Raw genomic sequence first — 6582 nt, 5'->3', positions numbered from 1 at the left:
GTAACTCCCCTGCCCCGTCTAGCCATCCTTCTCTGTCCATTTAGCATGAGTTGAAGGAATCGAGATTCTTGCCAAGTTGCCTGAAATACCCCCACTTGCTTTCAGACCACAATAGTCTTTTAATAATAAGGGGGAAAGACTTTCATTGTATTATGAGAGATCAGCCTTCTACTTAAAAAATGCTCTGGAAAAGGACACCAAAATCTTTAAATTTCACATAAACTTGTGAATAACTTGTTTCTCTATGCAGCTTTCCATGTGGCGAAGGAGGTGTGGGGTTGAGGGGTGCAGAAAGAGAAGGGTGGGCCAAGTGACACTTTTATCTGCCCACGTATCTAAGGATGAGTCCTAGCTGTCCAACACACAAGAGTGAATTTATTTTTGCATCAGGGAAGTACTTTCTTTTTTAAGCCCCGAAGTTCTGTAGGCACTTCCCTATAAGGACTGTCCTCTCCCCAGACTCTCCAGCCTTGTCCCATGTTCCAAACCTCAGGAGGACCAAAAGCTAAGGAGGTTGGGAGACAGGGATAACAAGCCTGCAAGAGAAAAGAAAGTGGAAGTAAGTAGAAGGGATACTAACTGATCATGCAGGTAAGATGCTGAGCAGAGGACCTGGCTCCCAGTAAGTATTAGTAAATGGTGATGGTGGTCTGATGATGAAGATGATGATAATGGAGCTCTGGCCAGGTGGCTCAGTTGGTTGGAACATCATCCCATACACCAAAGGGTTGCGGGTTTGAGTCTCATTCAGGGCACATACCTAGATTGCAGGTTTGATCCCTGGTCAGGTCACATACAAGAGGCAACCAACTGATGTTTCTCTCTCTCTCTCTCTCTCAAATCAATAAATGTATCCTCAGGTGAGGATAAAGAAAAGATGATAATAGATAAAATATCAGCTGCTTGAATGGGTGCTCAGCTCCTAAGTGTACAGCAATGAATTTCCTTCAATGGATTTGAGTCTGTCCCCCTCCAGCTCTCATCCATGGATCTTAATGCTATCTCTTGAGCCACCCTCATCATATTGCTCATCCAGATATAGACCACATCAATCCCTATGTTGAGGAGAGCAATAATGGTTCTTCCCAGCATCTCCTCTTTTCCAGTATCACTACTCTTCAGACATTCTTCATAAAACTTGGTTTCTAGATCTTCATCAAGTGCTTATAGTCTGAAACAAGGGAGGCAAGGAGAAAGCAACATTGCCTGTACAATGAAAGGAGAAGGAACATACCTGAGGAGCAAGTAGAATTTGATGGACCCAGACAGAGAATGGATGAAAAAGAAGGGATTCCTGAGGTCACAGTTTCAAAGAAATGACTTCCCAGTTCTCACTCCATGGTGGAGATCCATGAGGGCACCAATACTGAACTATCAGCTGGGTTAGCCCTGGCCAAAGGATGCCAGAACTTGATAGGACTCCACAGCTGAATCTCTGGGGAGTCTGCTCTTTAATTGGTATTTTTGAGGTTTGCCATGTGAGCCCATCCAAGTAAGGAAGCTCACAATGCCCTCTAAAAATCACCTTTGCTATTTGTAGGTGCAGAGTTTAGGTGTGATATGAAACTTTGAACAACACATTCCAGGGGCCCATCCCACCAGAGCTGTCTCTCACATCCCTGATAATGTGGCCACAGTGCAGCAGAGTGAGATGGAAAACTAACTCAGTATCAACAGGATACTGATGTGTTGGAGAGGGAAAGATGCTTTGAAGAATAGGGAGGATGCACTGAAAGCAGTGGTACTCACTTCCTCTGGAAATCTCTGTGAATGCCAGAGCCTGTGGTGGAGTAACAACTTTAGCATCTTCATTCAGCATCAAGACTACTAATAGATAGTGGTTCATAGGCAAGTGTTGAGCTCAAATTAGATAATGTGCACATTTTTTTTTACCTATGCGATTTTTCAGCCCAAATTATCCAACTGCTTGCTCACTGTTGCAACTCACTTCATTTCCTAAACCTTCATTCTTTTCCACCAAGAAAATCTCCTCCATCCATTACCTATGCTCTCCACATTACTCTTTACTTTGAAAAAACCTCCCCAGAGCACATACCACATCAATACACTCTTCTCCACTGATCCCAGCAGCAATCTCAAGAATGAAGGCAGAAACAGCCTTTGATACACAGAACAAAGCACCAAGAAAGTTCATGGCCACAAGTGTCCCCCTCTAAGGCTGTCACCACACAACTATGAAAAGAATAGTAGTCATTGGCCCTCTACTTCTCCCAGTCCACTGATCACAGGGCCATGCAGCCAGTGGCAAGATACCTGATCAGTATAAATAGTCCCCCATTATATCATCAGCTTGGTTATTTCTGCATGCTAGGGCAGTTGGGGCCTGGAAGAATTCAACACAATGTGTGAATGTGAAAGTCAAGTTCAGGCTCTATTCTTGCCTTGACCCCAGCTGGAGGACATGTGTGACTGCATGCAGCCAGCCTTGTCCCCTTCCAGCAAAGAACCATCTTCATTCATTCTGCCCAATTTCCCTCCCCAATCCACCTTCTCTTTTCTTTTTTGGACAGAAGCAACTGCCTGAGTTGGCTCTTATGAGTCAATTCCACCTACTTTTGGTTAAACTCTACTCCTGGCTTGGTGATCTTCCAAGACAAATGACAAATGCAGAAGCCACAGGGGGCTGGAGAAGTGCCCTCGTGGATAGCTGCCCAACAGAACTTCAATTAATTTCTCAGGTTGCCATCAGGACTTCCAACATGGGAGAGGAGCTCAGTATCCAAGGCTGGCTGAGCACTTGGCTGGTACCCTGTGTGGACATTCAGGATGTTGAGGCCTCTTTACAACATGAGGCCTGCCTTTCAACATGAGAACCAGTTCCTGATTTCAACACTCACACACACACCAGAGACAAAACATTTGAATTCTATGTGTTTCCTAAAGTCAAGAGTCAGAATGAAAGGCAGGCAGAAAAGGCAGTGAGGCAGGCAGATACAGAAGCAGATTGAAAGTTGAGAATCCAACTGCAGAATCAGAGAGAACACTTCCAGGTCTGGCTTGGTCCTTCTCTCACAACTCCTACCCTTAACTGAGCTCACTCCACAACTTCAAATTTATATCTATCTTCTTCTCCAGCATCCACAGTGGCTCTAGAATTTTTATATAAAATTCTCCTCCAGCCAACCACAGCTCCTTTGACCAGCGTCTCTGCTTCCTCTTTCGCCATGACTTCTTACAGCTATTGCCAGTCATCTGCCACCTAGTCCTTTGCAGGCATGGGCGGCAGCAACGTGTGCGTTGGAGGAAGAGTATCCTGCTCACCCAGCATCTGTGGATGCTTGTGTGGCCATGGTGTGTCAGTGCCATCTGCCCGCTTTGCATCCTCGTCCTCCTCTGGGTGCTACAGTGGTGGCTATGTGGGCACCGTGGTCAGTCCAATGGGCTTCTGGTAGGCAACAAGAAGTTGAGCATGAAGAACCTGAACAACTTCCTAGCCTCCTACCTGGAGAAGGTGCATGCCCTGGAAGTGGCCAACGGAGACCTGGAGGTGATGGAGACCTGGAGGTGAAGACTCGTGACTGGTACCAGAAACAAGGGCCCGGCCCGCCCGCAATTACAGCCACTACTACCAGATCATCAGGGAGCTGTGGGACAAGATTCTTGGTGCCACCATTGAGAACTCCAAGATTGTCCTGCAGATCGACAATGCCCATCTGGCTGTGGATGACTTCCAAACCAAGTATGAGGTGGAGCAGGCCCTGCGCATGAACGTGGAGGCTGACATCAATGGCCTGCACAAGGTGCTGGACAAGCTGACCCTGGCCAGAGCTGACCTGGAGATGCAGATTGAAGGCCTGAAGGAAGAGCTGGCCTACCTGAAGAAGAACCATGAGGAGGAAATCAGTGTCCTTAAGGAGCCAGGTGGATGGCCAAGTCAGTGTGGAGGTGGATTCTGCTCCTGGCATTGACCTAGCCAAGATCCTGAGTGACATGACGAAGCCAGTATGAGGTCATGGCTGAGAAGAACCAGAAGGATGCTGAAGTCCAGTTCATTATCCAGACTGAGGAGCTGAACCAGGAGGTTGCTGGCCACACACAACAACTGCAGACCAGCAAGACAGAGGTCACTGACCTGTGCCATACCCTCCAGGGTCTGGGGATCCAGCTGCAGTCTCAGCTCAGCATGAAAGCCACCCTGGAAGACACACTGGTGGAAACAGAATCCTGCTTTGGAGCCCAGCTGGCATGGATCCAGATGCTGATCAGCAGTATTGAAGCCCAGCTGAGTGATGTTCGTGCTGACGTCATGTGGCAGAACCTGGAGTACCACCAGCTCATGAACACCAAGACATGGCTGGAGCAGGAAATCACCACCTACTGCAGCCTGCATGAGGGCCAGGATGCCTATTACAACAATCTGCCCACTACCCAGACCACCTGAGTCCAGCAGCTTCCCTGGCTTCCTGCTTCAAGCAGAGGGATGGATGCTCCTGGGTAGGTGAATGGGAGGGACGGGACCTTTACCTCTGGCTCTCCTCTGATCTGTCAATAAAATTTTATAGCCCAAGAGGAAAAAAAAGAAGCTGACAATCTGGTTGGAAGAGGGGCTAATAAACTTTTTTGACATGGTAGTTGCATATTAAGCACACTGTTTTGATTTTGACCAAAGATTTAATTGAAGTAACTGAAGGGAAGAATCAGAGTATCCCCATACCTCAGAACAATCTCTGTTCTAATCAGTCAAGTTATTCTCTTCCCCCTCAACTCATGTCCATGCCTACACTCCTAGCTTTGCACCTCTCCCTTCCTTCCCCTTACCTTGGAGAAAATGGCATACACCCTCCCAGGCTTGGCTTCTCAATGATACCCAATTAAACACTATTCAATGACTATTGCTCACTTACTTGGCAGCTGAGCATGGTATCTGGGTGGATGCCAAGCACTGTCTAACAAGCCCTCACTCTATACTGGACTTACTGTTTGCAAAGCTTTCACCTCTAATATCTTATTCAACTCTCACAGCAACCTTTTATGGCAGCCAGGAGAGAAAGGATCATCACCCCATCTTAAAAAATGAGGAGAGAAACAGGCATCGCATCATATGCACAGATTTCCGATACACAGACCCAAATTGAAATTCCACCTTTGATAGCTATTGCTTTGTGTGAACCGAGACAGGTGTGAGTCTCAGTGTTCTTATCTATAAAAGGGAACTATAGTCACCCACCTGTTAAGATTTTTATTAGATCTAGAGGTAACAAATTTAGAGTGCCTAGCAAGTATGTAGAATGAGTATAAGCTCCTAAGTGGTAGCAGTTTTGATGATGATGGTGATGGTGATGGTGGTGGTGATGGTGGTGGTGATTGTGGTGTTGGTGATAATGTTGTTGATGATGATGATGGTGATACTGATGATGCTGATAATCACAGGTGATGGTCATGGTGGTGATAATGATGGACTAACATGACAAGATGTTGGAAATGGCTTTCTTGTTTATCTATATTTTCTAATTTTTCTACAGATAATCATGACTAGCACTATTTAAGAAAAAATTATTCAAGTCCTTTCAAATACTCCTGTTGAGTACTTTATTCTTCTACTCTAGGGAAACCTGTTAGTTCTTTACAAAACCCATTATGAAGCCAGCAGCCATAGGCAGGTGCTCTCTGAATGCTTGGCCAAAGTCTCATTCCCCTCACTTGGTCTCACTCACCACATATTCAAGTCCAGGTAATTATGCCCAGCAGCTATGGGTTCCATGTAATTGTCCCCAAAATGCTCTGTGTGGCCTTTCTAGGCAGGAGCTCTTCACAATTAGTCATCACAAGGAAATGTTGAAAGACAAGTGATTATTTTGGGCAATTACTTATCAGCAAGAGGACACAACTCTGATAGAGCATAGTGGAGACCATGTGTTAATTACAATCTGCAAGATGCTATCACATCATTTCTTAATCCACAGCTCATTAGGCATTCCAGCCTCAGCTCCCTGTCATTACTGTGGGCTTGTTACAATGCAGGAAGAAAAAAGCATCTCAAATGAGGACAATTTTAGGGCTGTGGGGATGCACCCATGTACAGGTGGTCAGAAAGTATCTTCTTAATGAGGCTAATTTTGCCTTGGATCCAAAGTGCCACGTGTTATCTCTGAGGGCAGGGACAGCCATGTACACACATGTGCACACACAAGCAAGCACTTATAGACCATCCTGTGAAAAATATCCAATTCCCTGATTATAGTTCTCCTAGTTTGCTTTCTTTAGCATTTTTAAGCAAGCAGGAATTATTCTTTGAGATGAGAAACCAAAATTCTCAATTATCCAATATTTCCTGAAGGCTTAGTGTGTGCCAGGCCCACAGTAGGTACAGGGTGTACAGTAGGTACAAAGCAGGAGAATATTTGTCCTTATGGAGTTTGTAATCTAGTTAGGGAGGAAGGTTCAGTGTCCCCAGAACAAGGAGCTAAGGAGGGTTTACACAGGAAGCAAGGAGGGTATATTCATATTCTGAATGTACCCGGCATTCTGAGGAGAGAAGGGGGCCCAAATGCCTATGGGCTGTGGCCTCACATTTACTTCCTCACTGTCCATCCATAAGTAAGAGCCACCACTTTCATTCCA

The 6582-nt window shown here is 45.8% G+C and overlaps 1 pseudogene; it reads left to right on the top strand.

The window, feature by feature from the left end:
* The first annotated feature begins 3137 nt into the window (after positions 1-3137).
* Positions 3138-4543, top strand: LOC114497115 (annotated as a pseudogene).
* Positions 4544-6582: the final 2039 nt, after the last annotated feature.

Source organism: Phyllostomus discolor, chromosome 5, assembly GCF_004126475.2.
Source record: "Phyllostomus discolor isolate MPI-MPIP mPhyDis1 chromosome 5, mPhyDis1.pri.v3, whole genome shotgun sequence".
Taxonomy (NCBI): Eukaryota; Metazoa; Chordata; class Mammalia; order Chiroptera; family Phyllostomidae; genus Phyllostomus; species Phyllostomus discolor.
This window is presented reverse-complemented; position numbering and strand designations above follow the sequence as displayed.